Source organism: Macaca fascicularis, chromosome 18 (assembly GCF_037993035.2).
Source record: "Macaca fascicularis isolate 582-1 chromosome 18, T2T-MFA8v1.1".
In the NCBI taxonomy this organism is placed as follows: domain Eukaryota; kingdom Metazoa; phylum Chordata; class Mammalia; order Primates; family Cercopithecidae; genus Macaca; species Macaca fascicularis.
The window spans coordinates 61183364-61200887 of NC_088392.1; the positions used below are offsets into that span (position 1 = coordinate 61183364).

Here is a 17524-nt window from a genome sequence, read left to right on the forward strand (position 1 = left end):
ACTAAGGTTATATTGAGTACATATCAAGTACCTAAATTATCTCATTTCTAACTCACAACATAAAGTAAGGTAGAAACTATTAAATCCCTGTTGCATTAATGAAAAAGCCGATGCAAAGAGAATGGAAGTAACTGGCTCAAGGTCAGTCAGTAAGTTGTCTGTATTTAATCAAAAGTATCTCTGACTTCAGTGCCCAATATTTTAAACACAGGAGAGACTGCCCATTAAAAATACAAATGCATAAAATTATTCCAATTTGATATTTTTAACTTATTGTTTGCTACTTCATGGATTCCACATCTGGATAATCCTATCCTCTGTCAGGAAAAATTATCTGTAATTTTATCAATCAGAATTTGGCAGTTAACTAAGATAACATTATGTAAAGAGCAAACATTTAGCAATCAAAGTACTAAATAAAATATAAGAACCTAAAATAGAATTAAGAAAGTATATTTTGAATTTCAAGGTAAAGCCTTGGATCATGAAAAACTAAGATTATATTTTGATTATTCAGTGAAGTATTTGAAATAATGCCTTAAATAATATTATTGGGAAATACGCGTAAACAGTTATTTTACTATTTGTAAGGTTTCATACAGCAGGTGTCTATTTTTCCCTATACAGTGTACTATCTTCTTTTCTCATCTACCTTCTGAACAGTTCTTTATTCAGCATCTTTTTGACAAAAATTCCTATGCTGTTAGTTCATATTCTCAGTTTCAATGCCAGAGATATCCTATAAATTCATAGTGGAAGCCAGATTTATTCATTTCTGCAATACTACATAGCAGAACTTTGAATCTAGAAAGCCACTCACCAGCTGTGTGATGTTGGGTGTTCACCTCGCAGTACACGTCATGTGTTTATCTGGGCTCACTCTGGGATCCTGTCTCCAACATTGCTCACTGTAGCATCCAGGACCCAACTATAGGTGTGAGTCATTGCCTGCCCCTCTTGGTGTAGAATTAGAACATCCCATACAAAATATTAATTCATGTTCTGAGGAATTCACTTCTAAATGTGAGTCTTAAGCATTGTTTTGGAATGTATATATTTTTTAAGTGATAGTGGTATTTTTAAAAAATTCACGTTATACAATTGCAAGTCATACTATTTACATTATAAAATTCTATATAAATTATAAGATATTTTTAGGTTAAGCAGTCAAGAGAAGAGCCAGGCTTGAACTGTGACCTAGAGACCTCACCTGAATGCACAGATTATTGTGTTGTCAAATAAGTAATTTTGCCTGCCTTAGCAAGCAGTCCAAGGTCCCTCATGATTGCTTTGACCTTAGCTACTGAAATAGATCGTGAAAACAGCTGAAATTTTTCAGTCATTCTGCCTAAATCCTAGGTTATGACTTATTACTGCAGTCATAAATGCCGTAGGTCCAAACAGTTCAAAATAATAAACATTTTCTCCAGCAGCAAATATTTATGGTGATCAGGTGGTGAGAATATGTAGTGTCTGAATGACCACGCAGTATAGGACACCAGATAGAACACTGCTATGCAAATCTTAGAGAGATGGTTGAAAAAAATATAGAGAAGACATGAACCCTATACTTCCAAATCTTATAGTGTCATCCATTGACAGCTAGTTGTATCAGCATATTTTATCAAGGAGTCTACAAGCAATTTATCTATCTTTTTGACATCATTGCCCATGATTCTAAAGCTTTACCCATTACATTTATCTAAATTTTTAAAAAGATAACACTAATGGCTGTAGTCTTTATGCATTTTGTGTGTTTGTTTATATAGGGTTTCACACTATCATAAATGATGCATAGTTGTACCATCTACACTTTTTCTATTTTTTGAAATTTAGAGTTGAAGAGTTTATATCATGCAATTGAAAATCAGATTGACTCAAATGTGAATAATGCCTACCTAATTTTTGCTTTTGTGTTTTATCATTTATATAAGGCCTGCTTTCACAATAGACTTTTAAGAGATTAAGCTTAAATAACCAAATAAAACAATAAATTTTATTCAGCTTTAATTAATATTAGTAACATTAATTCTGTGAGATAAGAGACTAATGATAGTTACCTAGCAAAGATAAGTGATCAATCAGGTTAGAGTAGTAGTTTAACTGTTTAGGCTTTACTGATGTACGAATTCTTGTGAGGTAAATATTTAGAGCAAACACATTTTTGAAAATAATAATAATTCAAATATGGACTTAAACACAGGCTCCAGTAGATTGCATTTGGCTAAGACTCACACGTTGATTGTAAATCCAGGGTTTATAGACATTACTTACGTTTTCTAAATTTAGAGACTGTCTCCTTCTACTTGATGTATATTGGGCCTATTTGTTTCAAATAAAACTTTGTTAAGAACAAACAAAAAACAGAAATCAAGGTTAGTTAAAAAAAAGGAGAGTAAAAAGGAAGAGTTTTCTTTCCATTAAGTCTACAGTAAATAGGTAAGATAAATTAAGGGAAAGTAGTTTTCAGTAATCTATGTATTTATTCAAACTGTTGTCTCAGTGTCCAACCCAGGAGATAATTAAATGTGGAGCATTATAAATCCCACCTCTATAGGGATCCTCTCTCACCTCGTTCTGTTACCAAAACACCAGAGGTTCAGTTTAGGTTCTGCTGCTTGCCACACAGAAAGTCAATCATTAAGACGGCAAGTATTGCTAGGGAAGAAGGATTTATTCGGGTACTGTACCCAAGGAGAAAGGGAAGTAATTCTGAAATCCATCTCTCCGACTGACTAAACTTAGGGGTTTATATAGCAGGGAAGAAATGTAACTATGTGTGGGAAAGCAGGAATTAAGGAAGGGTAAGGAAGAGGAGTTTGTAAACAGGAATTATGATGAATTAAGGGTGTTGCAACTCATTGTCAGGATACAGTGATCTGGTAAGTTTCAGTCCTTTGATATCTTAGAGGCCTATGGGTGGGTTTCCTGAGGAAGAAGCACAGATAAGACAAATGTAAGTCTCAAGATTTCAGACCAGAGGAGTCAGTTTCTATATTTATCAAAATACCCACACACACACACACACACACACACACACACACACACACACAAAATAAATAAATAAATAAATAAATAAATAAATAAATAAAAAACAGTAGACATCAGTTCTCTGGGACAGTTGGGTCAGTTTCAGAGAGATTGATCCAAACAAATGAGGGTTACACTACCACCCAGGGACTACCCTTTCATTTCCATGCAGCTAATTCTGCCTCTGAGATCTTACAACTTTAAAGAAGCTGAGGATGCTGTGTAGTATTACAATGTCTTACTGATTTCCTGCCTAGTGGATCTGTCAATACTGATAGAGGAGTGCTGAAATCTCCAAACATAATAGTGGATTCATCTACTTCTCCTTACCATTCTATTTGTTTTAGCCTCGTGTATTTTGATGTTCTGTTGTTAAGGGCATATATGTTAAGAATTGTTATGTCTTCTTGGAGAATTAAGACTTTTATTATGAAAAATTCCTCTCTTCATCACTGATAATTTTTTTTGTTCTGTAGTTGATTTTGTGTGAATTTAATACACCTACTTCAGCTTTCTTTTTATTAAATGCTAACATGGCATCTCTTTTTTCATTTTCTGCCTTCTCTGAGTATAATGGAGCATTTTACATGATTCCCTTTTCTCTACTCTTACCATATGAATTATACGGCTTTTCTTGGCCTTTTTAATGGTTGCCCTAGAGTTTGAAATGCCCGTTTGGAACTAATATAAATTTGCTTTGACATACCATTTCACAGGCAGTGCAGGTACTTTTATGACAGAGTATTCCAATTCCGCCATTGCATCCCTTATAACAGTGCTGTCATTCATTTCACTTATACATATGCTATAATTACCCAACACATTGTTCCTGTTACTACTATGGACAAACAATCATCTATTAGATGTGGTAGGAGTGAGAAAATAGTTCTCTATTAGACCATATAAGAATAAGATTTTATTTTACTTTAATTTATTCCTTCTCTGACACTCTCCCTTTCTTTATGTAGGTCCTAGTTTCTGATATATATTATTTTCCTTCTCTCAGAACTTATTTTAAAATTTCTCTCAAAACAGGTATGTCATTTCTTGTTAGTATACCTGTCTTGAGAGAAATGTCTGAGAAAGTCTTTATATTTCTATTCTCTTTGAAGGATAATTTCAATGAATATAAAATTCTAGGTTGAGAGATTTCTTCTTTCAACATGTTAAATATTTGACTCTAGTCTCTTCTGCTTTTATGGTTTCTATCAAAAAGTCTGATATAAATATCCTTATTCTTCTATTGGTAAAATGTTTTATCCTATGCCTTCTTTCGATAATTTGTTTTTTATTTAGTTTCTGTCATTAATTTTTAAAAACTCTTAGCCATATAAATTAAATATTTTTTCTGTTCCTTTCTCTTGTGCTGCATCTTCTGGTATTCCCATTATACATATGTTGTACCTTTTGTAATTGTCTCACACTTCCTGGATATTCTAGGGTTTTTTTCCCCAACTTCTTTTTTTTTTTTTTTTTTGCATTTGAGTTTGGGAAGTTTTTATTGACCTAACTTCAAGCTCATTAATTTTTTTCCTTGGCTATATTCAGTGTACTGATGAGCTCATCAAAGGCATTCTTTATGCTTTTTATTTTCAGCTTCTCCTTTTTATTCCTTATGAGAGCTCCCATCTCTATGGCTACTTTAACCATCAATTCCTGAACATTGTCCACTTTTTCTACTAAAGCCCTTAGCATATTAATCATAGTTGTCTTAAATTCCCAATCTGATAATTCCAAAATATCTGTCATGTCTGGGTCTAGTTCTGTTGCTTGCTTTGTCTCTTTAGATTGTGTTTTTCTTACCTTTTATCATGCTTATAATGTTTTTGAAAGTTAGACATACTGTATTGAGTAATGCTAACTGAAATAGCTATGCTTTTAGTGTGCAGTGTTATGTTTATCTGGCTACAAGACAGGCTATGTTTGCTGTTCACTGTGTCTGTATTTGTCAGAGGATTCAGTTTCTGTAATATCTTTGCTTTTGTTTTGTTTTGCCATCTTTGGGTTTTTCTTTGGGTTTTTCTTCCTTAAATAGAATCAGAATATTTCAGTTTTTTAACTGTAATCCATTCTTATTTTACAGAAGCCTTATTGATGGGGGCAGTAAGGTGTATGGAGAGATTAGATCTCAGTCTTTCAGTGGATGTGTGTCCCTGGGCTGTGACCTTCAGAAATGCATCTCAGACTCCTCCTGTCTCCCTTGGATGAGACATGAAGACTAACACCTTCCTTCATGCTGGAAATCACTAGGCTCTGATGAAGTCTTTGCCTTGCTAAGTTGGCCTTCGTTGTTAACAAAGCTCTAGGTTTTCAGAAAATTTTGCTATTTCTTCCCTCTGACCAAACATGTTGGAGTTTTTTCCTGTTCATCTGAAAATCTGGTGGGTTTTGTCCTAGAGGTAAATCCTGGGAAAGTACAGAAATCTCTCTAGATTAGGCATCTGGGGGAGATTGTAACTCTCAAGCTAGTCTATACACACCCTCTGGAATTGAAGTTTTGGTTTAACTGTTCCAATGACTTCTTCTTCTGGCAATCTTATTTGTATATAATATATTCACTTGTTTTTCCAATTTTTGAGAATGCTGTTGGTCCTGTTACTTTAATTATCTGACAGACTTTTTAAGTCATTTTGGCTTGTTCAGCTTTTTTCTTGTGAGGATGAGTGATGACTTTCAAGCTCTCAGAATGGAAACTGGAAGTTGTCATACTGTGTCTCAAAATTTGTCTTCTCCAATTCAAGATACCACCCCCTTTTATGCCCTCCACTCCAGTGATTTACCATAAGTTGAGATTTGTCATCTATTCAATGAATTAAGAAAAATCTTGACTACTTCAGTCATCGTAATAACTCAAAGTTGAATGAGTGAATTCTTTTATAGTATAAAAATCTCGTTATAAACACCTACATGCATATACACACACACATAAGGTGAGCTTGGGCCATCTTTTTGTTTCTGAAAACAAGAAAGATACCAAAGATTAAAGAAGCCAGTTCAAAATAAGGAGAGCCATCACAAAGAGCTTATGCTGATCTAAATAGAGAGACTTAGAACATTGAAGAAAATAATAATTAAATTGATTAAACATATAAAATATATTATAAAAATTGTAAATTCATTAGTAAAAAAGAATGAGGGATTCACGAGGATGAGTAGTTAAGGGAAGGGAACAAAAGGAAGGGGACAACTCATGTGGAGATTACTACAGGCACCAACCCATTACCCTGAAAATCTACAACAAAATGGATAGGTATAAGCATTTATTTTGGCTTTCTAGAATGAATATTTAAGGCTAGCAGAATAGCTCTAGTAGAAAGAAACTTATTGTATGTAGAATATTTCAAGAGAATAAATTAAGGATAAATAATGGAATTAGAAAAGCATCACTTTGCAATTTCTAGTGAAATGACTGCTTCAAGGACCCAAGCAATGGTTATCAATGGATGGCAAATCACCGGGAAAAGTTGGTGGGAAACAACTGCATGAGCTGTCATAAGCACATAATCTTGTGAAGTAAGACTTTCAATGGTTTTAAGTATAAAAATAAAATTGCTTCTACCTAGTTATAAATTCCAGAACACTATACTCTGATGCTTCTAAGCCAAATAAATTGTTCCAATCAGAGGTAGCAATGGTTTTATATCACCTCATTATATTGATGCTAGTAGAAAGCAGCATTTTGAGAAGAATAACTGCAGTGTACTCGATGTGCACTCAATCTCCATTATCAATGATTTTTTTCAAAACTCTATTTTTAGCCAATATTCTTAAGATGCTAAATGTAAAAATATGAATTGAGTTTGCAGGACTTGTGCTTTATGCAATTACAACAACTGTAGCTTGAAGTATTTAAGATATTTTCAAAATACTTTTGTAATTCTGTTTAACAATACAGTTCTCAGTATAAAATTAAAGTGGGCAGATATCCTTTGTTTTACTATTTCTGCTACCACAATGGCCCTTTTTCTAGTTGTAAGACCAAGTGTGAGTTGGAACAGACTGATAGAGAGAAAATTGCTTTGTGGAGAGAAAATTGCTTTACCTAAAATTTTATAATTTATTTTGCTGATAGGACTGTATGAAATTTTGAGCAAAAAAAAAAAATGATGCCCTGTTTATCTTCCTGGGAGAAAAGGTCTTATTATAAATATTAACTTACCAAATATTTATTGAGCACCCAATAGCCTGGTTGATGGTGATAATTTAGAGTAAAATACACATATAAATGACACACCAGTATTCTTATTTCAGAGAAATATGGCTATACTGCACCAATAAATGAGTATTTTCATTTCAGTGAAAGTGCATTTGAGTTAGCAAAACATAGTGTATTCTGATCATGTAAATGATTAGATAATCCTTAATTACAAATTATATTCATATTTCTATCCTGGATCCCCATTACCTGCACAAGAAACCTTTTATCAGGAGCACATCAAAATCCTATTGATCCTGATCTTCCTAGGATAGGATTTGAGAGTTCAGAGAATGAAAAGAATGGTGGGGTAATAAGCCATTTTGCATGTAAAGTTTCATCATTTGCTACTTCTAATTTTGATACAATTTCTACCCATGAGAACCAATTTTAGATATAAATTCTATGCATAGTTGGCAATGAGTGGCAGCTAGTGATAAAGGAAGATAACATTATTAGTTAGAAAGAAAAATTATTTTGGAGCATTTTTCCAAATTTCATAATATTTTTAACAATAAAAGTAGTTTTTTTTATTTTATGTTAATTATTTCCAGTCTGTATTGTAGCCAAACTATGTTTCTGGTAAACCCAAAAATAGCCAGAGAGAGGTGTGTAAATATTCAAGATTGAAAGTAGGTTATGCCTTGTCTTTCCAATTACAGTATAGACAGTCCTTAACAAACAATGGATTGACTTTTGATTTTTTGACCATAAGATGCATTTATTGAGGTATTAAATGCATTTTCAAATTATATTTTCTACTTACAATGGGTTTTTCAGGACTTAACCCTATCTTAAGTCAAAGAACATTTGTACAGTGAAATGACTTATGTAACCTAGTGGATCCTACTATTAAAATTGTTGCCAGTTTAGTCATTGTATGGAAGCATTAACCTCCTTTTAATCTAGTTATAGCAAAACATTTGTAAATTCTGTTATCTAAATGTATGGTGCAATTGACTTGAGCTAGTTCAATTTAAATAGCTTTAAAGTAGCTTACCTAGACAGTTATTATAATATATATATATACACATATATATATAATCTAAAGTAGAAGAATAGAATTTCCTCAAAGTATGCCATAATGTTTTCCTTTTAAACTTAAAATACACATACCCAATTAAGTGGTTCATTAGAATTTTTAATAGACAATAAAATAATTAGTGAGTGCTGCAGAAATTTCAGTCACACATTTACACAATATTAACATAAAATGGTTTAATTGTGCTCCATGAGCTGAGTATGAAACACCTATTTTTAAATGGTGTAATCACAGTTTTATAAAATAGATTCTAATGACACTAATCAATTGTGCATGCTTGTTGGATTACTTTAAGAACTAATATAAATACACATATACTGACTATTCAGGCAAAAGAAGTTTGGTAATATTAAAAGCCTAGAAAAATCTCAAAAAAGGAATGTTATTATGAGATAAAACTAAAATTTGGGGCATTTCCCTATTTTCAATTCCTCTAATATTATTTTAATTTGGTTTTACAATGGTGTGAAGTAGGAATGTATTTTGTTCAGTTATTTTTTTTTCTGAAATATTTGCCATATCACTTAGATGTTATATTCTGTGGTCTTATATTTAAAAACCATATATCATCAATCAATGCAGCTTACTCAATTTACTTGAGACATAAATGGAAATGTCTTACAGACTAACAGATATAGATTTGTCAAAACTTCCTGATTCCATTTATGGAAGGAGCCAATAAATCACAATTTGAGTTTAACCAATTTTTATATAATTTAGACAATGAATAGTTCGTGACTTTAGACATGAATCAATTATGGTTCAAGGAATTTTAACCATAAACATGGCATAAAGAATCCTTGCAATTCAACAAACTTAGCAACCATTAATGTAACACATTTACTGTAAAATGTTTCTGCTAAAATGATACAATAAATTTTTTCACAATTTGATTTTCATGGCCTGAAAAGAATCCAATCAAATTTTATAAACATTATAGAAGAATAACGTGGTAGATAATATTTGAGTTTTGTAATTAGCCAGCATGTTTCTGATAATTAGTGTATATCAACCCTTGGGCAACAATAAATCTCTCAGACTCAGTTTCCTCACTAGAAAACTTGGATTAATAATGGTACCTAACTAATATGGCTGTAACGAGGATTATTTACATATGCATAATGCATATAAAGTACCTCACACAGTGACTGGCATATAGTAAACCCTCAGTTATTATTGCTTATTATACGATTTTGATGCTGTCTTTAAGCACTTCATAGAGAGCAGGACAAATAAGACACAAGTAATGTTGAAGCTAAATGCACAATAGAATTTTTTTTTTAGCAAGCATTATCAGTCTTACATAAAGATGGTACAAGTGAGAAACTCCACAATTGAATCTTCACTCACTTGACGTATTATGCCCTCACGTGGATGCATTATTTCACCCTGTAATGGTACTAGTCAAATGAGTGAATTCACGCCCTGGTTGCAGGAGTGAACGGATGCATTGTTTATATGAACCATGACACAGATGATGCTTAGGCAGACTCATACTATCTCTTTATCATTCCACACAATGGAACACGAGTCATTTGTAAACTGAAACCTGCCTACCACTGAGGATCTTACTCATGATTCCTGTGCAGAAATCCTATGCAACTGAATGTACTATGGGAGCAAGCTTGGAAGAGAGAGAGTAATCCCAGCTGGTTAGATTAGGATGCTGCCTAAAGAAGTGGCAGCACCTGTCACACTTTGAACAAGGGTGCGCTTTCAAAAGAAGATAATAGGCGGGAGAGAAAAATTCACATAGGCAGCAGATTGTGAGTAAAGAAAAGAAGACAACATGTATGCAGAATGGAAATGGAAATTCAGTATAACTGAACATTGAAAATGGCAACAGAGTGGAATAATGAAGTCTAGAAAAGTAAGTTTGGTATTTGAGAATTCTGTAGTTCATTGATAATAGGCTACATTGGAAAGATTTCCATCAGCAGTGGTAAGTGACCAGATATCCTTCAGGGACTAGGAGACCCTCAGTCACCTGTCCTCTACCAGAAATTATTCTATAAAATAATATAAAAGGATTAATTTATACGCTGGAGTGAATGAACTCAACATATTACTTCTCTAGTTGGGAGATGAAAGCTCCACTTTCCTGTTAAGATTAAAGTATTATCAAAGAAAAATTTTGCTTAAAAAAAGACCTTCACAAACTAATAGCCAATATCTGTGAAATTTGTATGCAATTTGTGAATTGCCTTGTGCAAAGAAATTTTATGTATATTATCTTTAGTGCTAAAAAGCATGAAATATGTATTATTTTTATTTTACCTTCAGCTGAATAAACTGAGATTTAGAGTGGTAATGTAATGTTCCCAAAGTTAGCTAATAGTTGCAAACTATAGCTCAAACTGTAGCTTGTCAGAGGCAGAGACTCATTTAACCATTTTGTTTATCATCTCGGAGAAATTTTGCATTGGAGGTTTGTTTATAAGTGGGTTCAATGGTTTGGTTATAGAATTAAGATAACTAAATTTGTGTCAAAACCAGATGATCCTCCTCAGCTGGCATTTATTACCTAATATCTGATATAAGAGATCAGTAATACTAATTTTTAAGTTTTACTTACCCATTTTCAATGTACCATAAAATAAGAAACATACATTTTTTTTAAATAAGTTACTAGGAAATAATTTAAACTTACAGGAATGTTGAAAAACACTACAAAGCACTATCTTATCAACCTCACTTAAATTTCTCTACTGTCAATATTTCACTTTAATATTTTTCTCTCCCTCTCCCCACTATCTCTACTATTAATAGTAGTAGTAATTTTCTGACCCAAATGAAAGCAAGCCATAGATATAATGCATCACCACTCTGCTGCCCAAACACTCCTATGTGTACTTTTTTTTTTTTTTTTTTTTTTGAGACGGAGTCTGCTCTGTCACCCAGGCTGGAGTGCAGTGGCCAGATCTCAGCTCACTGCAAGCTCCACCTCCCGGGTTTACGCCATTCTCCTGCCTCAGCCTCCTGAGTAGCTGGGACTACAGGCGCCCGCCACCACACCCGGCTAGTTTTTTGTATTTTTTTAAATAGAGACGGGGTTTCACCATGTTAGCCAAAATGGTCTCGATCTCCTGACCTCGTGATCTGCCCATCTCGGCCTCCTAAAGTGCTGGGATTACAGGCTTGAGCCACCGCGCCCGGCCAAAGACACTCTTCTTAACCCTCTCTAACACTTAAGCCAGAAAATCAACACTCATACAACATCACAACTTTCATAAAATGTATTTCTTTCCTTTCTGTTCTGGGATCCCATCCAAGAAAATGCATATAATGTTGATTTTGTTTCTTGTATTCTGACAGTTTCACAGTACTACTCTTTCTTATCTTTGACAGCTAGAAAGACTATGGTCCATACATTTTGTAGGATAATCTTTACTCCTTGTCTTTCTGATCATTTTAAAAGTGTAGTAGTTCTCAACTGGGACAAATTTCCTCCTGAGGGTTCATTTGGCTTGCCTGGAGACATGTCTGGGCTATCATAACTGCAGGTATAGTGGATACTACTGACATGTAGTGGGTAGAAGCCAGGGGTGCTGCTAAACATCTACAATGTACAGGACAGCCCCCAAAATGAAGAATGATCTGGTCCAAATGACCAACAGCACTGAAGTTGAGAAATCCTGTCCAGTATACTATTTATACACAAACCTTTAAAGAAAGTAGGAGAAAGAAAAGTTATAATACAATCTCATTAGAAACATAAAGTATAATGTTAGTGAAGTAAATCAAATAATAAATAATATGTTAGGCTCCATGACAAAGTGGAGTTTCTCCCAGGAGAGCAAGGTTAATTTAATTTTAGGAAATGTATAAATTCACAATTTATAAAGAGGTATAAAAAATTTTGGATGGAATCAACAATAAATTAGACATACTTAAAGAACATAGTAACGAACTCTAAGATAATTTGATGGAAAATATCCAGAATGTAGTCACATAAAGAGGAAAAAGAGCTGAAAAATATTAAGTGATGTTAAGAAATACTGAGATATAAGATGAAATAATAGGATCACATGTCTAATCAAAGTTTCAGAAGGAGAGGAAAGTTTACGTTTGAAAATCTAGTGGCTGAAGATTTTTCAGAAATGATAAAAGACACATTTAAGAAGCCAAGCAAATCCAAAAAAAGTTAAGTGAAAAGAAATTCACAATTAAGCACTGCAGACCACCACATAAAAGATCTCTAATAGCATCCTGGGATAAAATAAAAAAAGAGAGAATCTTTCAAGGAGCAACAATTAGACAGCTGCTGACTTCTTAACAACAATAATGGAAGTCAGATACCTTCAGTGAACTAAGAGAAAATGTTTGTCAACCAAGAATTCAATAGCTGGAAAAAAGTATTTCAAGTACAAGGGCAAATAAAGACAACTTCAGTCAAAAAACTGAGAAAGTTTATCACTTCACTGAAGACGTGATGGTAAATAAACATACGAGAAGATGATCAACCTCATTATTAATAAAGAAAATATAAGCCAAGAATAATACAAGATACCTTTGTGTATTCACAGGTTTGAGATAAATAAAAAATATCTGATTATATATCAATAAAGGTATAAAGAAAACAAAATAGAATATTTATGTACTTCTGGTGAAGGATTAGTATATGTAAACATTATGGAAAATAATTTAGCATTATTTTATATATGTGAAAATGAACATTCTGCTTGATCCTACCATTAACACTTGTATTGATGAAATAGAGAAAATTTTATATTAACACAAGTGGATAGACATAAATATTCAAAGATGTGCTGGTGGTAAGAGCAAAAAAAAACTTAGAAATATTCAAACTGAGCATGAATAATAGAATCAGTAAATAAGTTCTGGGATATTCCTTAATGGAATAACAAACAATGGTAAAAATGAATCAATTATAGCTATACAAAGCATGACTCAATCCCAAAAAATTCTCACAGAAAAAATAAAAACATGTAGGCAAATACATAAGTATGGTTTCATTTAAATAAACTTCAAAATTTTCCAAAATTACCTAATAAATTACTATAGAATACAAACGTGTAAAAAACTATAAAGAAAAGCAAAAAATAAAAAAGACAAAATTTAGTGTAGTAGCTATGATATAGTCTAGCTCTGTGTCCCCACCCAAATCTCATCTTGAATTGTAATGTGAATTGTAATCCTCATGTGTTGAGGGAGACAATTCATGGGAGGTGATTAGGTCATGATGGTGGTTCCTCCATGCTATTCTTGTGATAGTAAGTGAGCTCTCATGAGAGCTGATGGTTTTACAAGGGGCTTTTCTCCCCTTCACTCTGCACTCATCCCCTCTCCTTCTGCTCTGTGAAGAGGTGCCTTCTGCCATGATTGTAAGTTTCCTGAGGCCTTCCCAGCCATGCTGAACTGTGAGTCAATTAAACCTCTTTCCTTTATAAATTACCCAGTCTGAAGTATGTCCTTGCCACAGCGTGAGAATGGACTAATACAAGTTACGTCTGAGCAGGATGAGGGGTAAGGGATAGGGTCAGGAAGAGCGTAAGTGGCAACTTCTAAATGAATGGTAATAATCCTTGTTTTTAGATGTGTGGTCTGTATGTGGGTATTCATTATACTTTGATATTTTGCACCATGCATATGTAGTATAAATATTGTTTTGATCCATTTAATATCTGATGTGTATATAAAAATAGGTAATGTTGGCTGGGCACGGTGGCTCACACCTGTAATCCTAGCACTTTGGGAAGTCGAGGTGGGTGGATCACGAGGTCAGGAGTTTGAGACCAGCCTGGCCAACATGGTGAAACTCTGTCTCTACTAAAAATACAAAAGTTAGCCAGGCACAATAGCGGGTGCCCATAATCCCAGCTACTCGGGAGGCTGAGGCAGGAGAATTGCTTGAACCCAGGAGGTGAAGATTGTAGTGAGCCAAGATCGTGCCACTGCGTTCCAGCCTGGGTGACAGAACAAGACTCCATCTCGGGTGGGGGGATAAAAAGGTAATATTTTTTAAGCAATCTCTGAGCAAAGCATTGTGTATGTAGCATCCCGCTTGATTTTCATAACTCTATCATTGTTCTCTCTTTTCAAAACTCGATATTTGAAAGCAGAACAGGGTCACTATAGTTAATATTAACTTCAATGTACACTTTTAAATAACTAAAAGAGTGTTATTAGACTGTTTGTAACACAAAGGATACATGTTTGAAAGAATAGATACCCCCATCCTCCATGATGTGATTATTTTGCATTGCACGCCTGTATCAAAACATCTCATATAACCCATAAATTTATACGCCATGTATCCCCAAATTAAAATATAATAATAATAATAATAATAGATTTTTTAAAAGAAAGAGAAAAAACTCTTCTTTTTTCTAATACAGATAAATATAAAAACTATCTTCTTAAATCTCATTCAAAAGTTTCTTCACATTAGAATTCAGATTTTATAAACTAAATTGATTTGATGTGAATTGACATCCTTATGATATTAAGACTTCTTATGTTTCCATCAGAAAATGTCTGACTTTTTATCTCTTTTTAAGTAAATGCACTGAAACATGTCCCTTTGATAAACATTTCATTCCTCAACTCTAATTCTCAAACAGATGGATAGGAAAGACAGGGCTACAGTTTCATTCCTTGCACCAAATAAGATGATGTGATTTAATATTTCTGATGGAAACTCTCTTTCTTTGATCACATAGAACCCTCACTTATGAGAGATAATTTCTTTGATCCTGTTGAAGAATGAAAAAGTAGTTGTGATTGTCTCTTTTCTGGTGGCCCCAAACATTTTTCAGCCTGAGAGAAATGCCCCAGAATAAGATTTAGAGTCAGAAAGAACTTTGGTTTCTGCAGCCAGCTTCTCCTGGCTTTCCATTTTTCCAATTTTCAGGAATTTTGAAAGCCAACTGTTAGACACAGCCATTAAACATAGCCATGCTAGGCTTAATACTTGGGTGATGACTTAATCTGTACAACAAACCCACATGGCAAGAGTGTACTTATGTAATAAACCTTCACATATACTCCTGAACCTAAAAGTTAAGAAAAAGAATAAAAATGAATTTTTATAGTTTAATAAATTATATTATCAGCATGGTAATAATTATTCAAAGCTATCATTTTTAATTATTTCACTACATTTCACTATTATCTACGCTCTTGACATTATTTACAATTATTGTAACTGTGTGATAGAAATGCTATATAACAACTTTCCACTATGCATCTTTTCCCAACTCTGTATCCATTAACTTCACCGTGTTTGAAATGAACTTCCATACCTTTTAATCTCTTCCTACCATTAACCATTTTTCAGTCTATTGGATCTGCCATATTTGGAGGAAAGTATCTTGAATTTTCCCATTATAACTATTATTACATTTTCTCTTTATATTATGTCTTTTCTTTATACATTTTGATGCTGTATTGTTTTGTAAACGATGATTAATGATGAGTAAACTTTTTGGTAAGTTATAATAATTATTACTGCAAGTATAACTGTTTTATTTGATATTTTCACCTTAATTTTTAGTTTCCCTGGCATTAATACTTCCATTTGATATTTTTCTTCAATATTATGTGATATATATTTTCACTTATATATCATATAGAGGTAGATTTACTTTCTCTCAATATGAGAACCTCCATTTCTTCATGGGAAAATGTATCACTTTCTATGTATTTTCATTTCTAATATGTTTGATCTATTTTCTGCATCTATAACTTTGCTGCATATGTTTTCAGATGAGTATTTTGAAGTTCTTTTCAAGTTCCTTCTCCAGAACATGCTGTCAAACTAGGGTAAGTTTTCTCATTATACATTAATTATTATTGTGAACTATCGAGAATAAAAACAGATATTTTCTCATCTTGAAAACATATCTTGAAATAGAATGACATTTTTAATTAAGAGCAGAGCCCGAGTATCAATACTCTCCCAGAAATCCTTCAGTCTCACAATGATTGCTACCAGGAGAGTAACTACTATTGCTTAGGTCAATTATGAGACTCTCGCAGCCATCTGAAAGCTGGCCATCTCGCAAACAAGATGACCTCTTTCTTCAACCATGGCAAACCTTTCGGAGACGTGTTATTGAACATAGTTTTCACAACGGCGCTGTCCCTATCATTTAAACTGCAATAGCATGTATATTTTGAGGATATTGTCACTCCTTTGTGCTCCCATGGTTTAATATGTAATCTATATTCTGAGTCTCAAAGACACATTTTTCCTCTAAACATAAGGCTAATCTCTCTTCTGTCTGCAGATGTATTATAACTGACAGGATGAATTATATATTTAATCCTGTGACCTAATAGTATTAATTAGCATTACATTTTAATTCACACATCAAGAAAATACCTGTACTGTGAAAAGCTTTTATGCCTATGGTGCAGAAGAAGTCTACCCTTCATAAACTAAAATTAAAGCTAGTTTAACACTGCAAGATTTTTTTCCTTATCATGCTATGAATGCATTGTTATGTATATAGTTTATTACCATTGCATTTCCATTGACCCTTTGTGTTAGGAATTAATTTCATTCAACAATAAACTATCAGAAATCCTAGGATTCACTCCTACTGTGTTATTGGATAACAATGTGACCTCAGGAAATCACTTAACTTGAAAGCACCACCTGCAACTCTAAAATGTATTGATTTTTCAGGGGATATTAAGGTTTTCAAGACTCAATCTACTTTCCAAAATGTTCAGGCATGGTTGTCTCTGTACCTGGTGAAAGCTCCACCTCCTTATCAGTCTGGATGACTCCCATTGATCTTTTGAACATCTACTAAAATGTTTACCTCCTTTCTGAAGTCTTTTCTTGCTCATTGAGAGAGGGTTTGATTGACAGCCTATTTCTTTCTTTTTTCTTTTTATTATACTTTAAGTTCTAGGGTACACGTGCACAACGTGCAGGTTTGTTGCATATGTATACTTGTGCCATGTTGGTGTGCTGCACCCATCAACTCGTCAGCACCCATCATCTCATCATTTACATCAGGTATAACTCCCAATGCCATCCCTCCCCCCTTCACCCTCCCCATAATAGGCCCCGGTGTGTGATGTTCCTATTTCTTATGATAAACTGGAAGCTCCTTCCAAACAGGTACTGTGGTGTCAACTCTAACTTTTACAGCCCCTGAGGCCTAGCTTAACGCTTAAAACAGAGTAGGCACTTAAAAGTATGAATATGTCCTACTTAATTTATGATAAATCACTGGTTAAACAAATATACACACGTGCATGAACACCCTGCCTTAGGAACA

The 17524-nt window shown here is 33.5% G+C and overlaps 1 long non-coding RNA gene across 2 annotated transcripts in view; it reads right to left on the reverse strand.

Moving 5' to 3' along the window:
- Positions 1-2873: 2873 nt before the first annotated feature.
- Positions 2874-17524, reverse strand: part of LOC102134290 (uncharacterized) — a 253831-nt gene continuing 239180 nt past the window's right edge. For both annotated transcript variants that reach the window (XR_012427059.1, XR_010582739.1), the window contains one exon: positions 2874-2928. This is a non-coding gene — a long non-coding RNA (uncharacterized lncRNA). The remainder of the gene's footprint in view (positions 2929-17524) is intronic.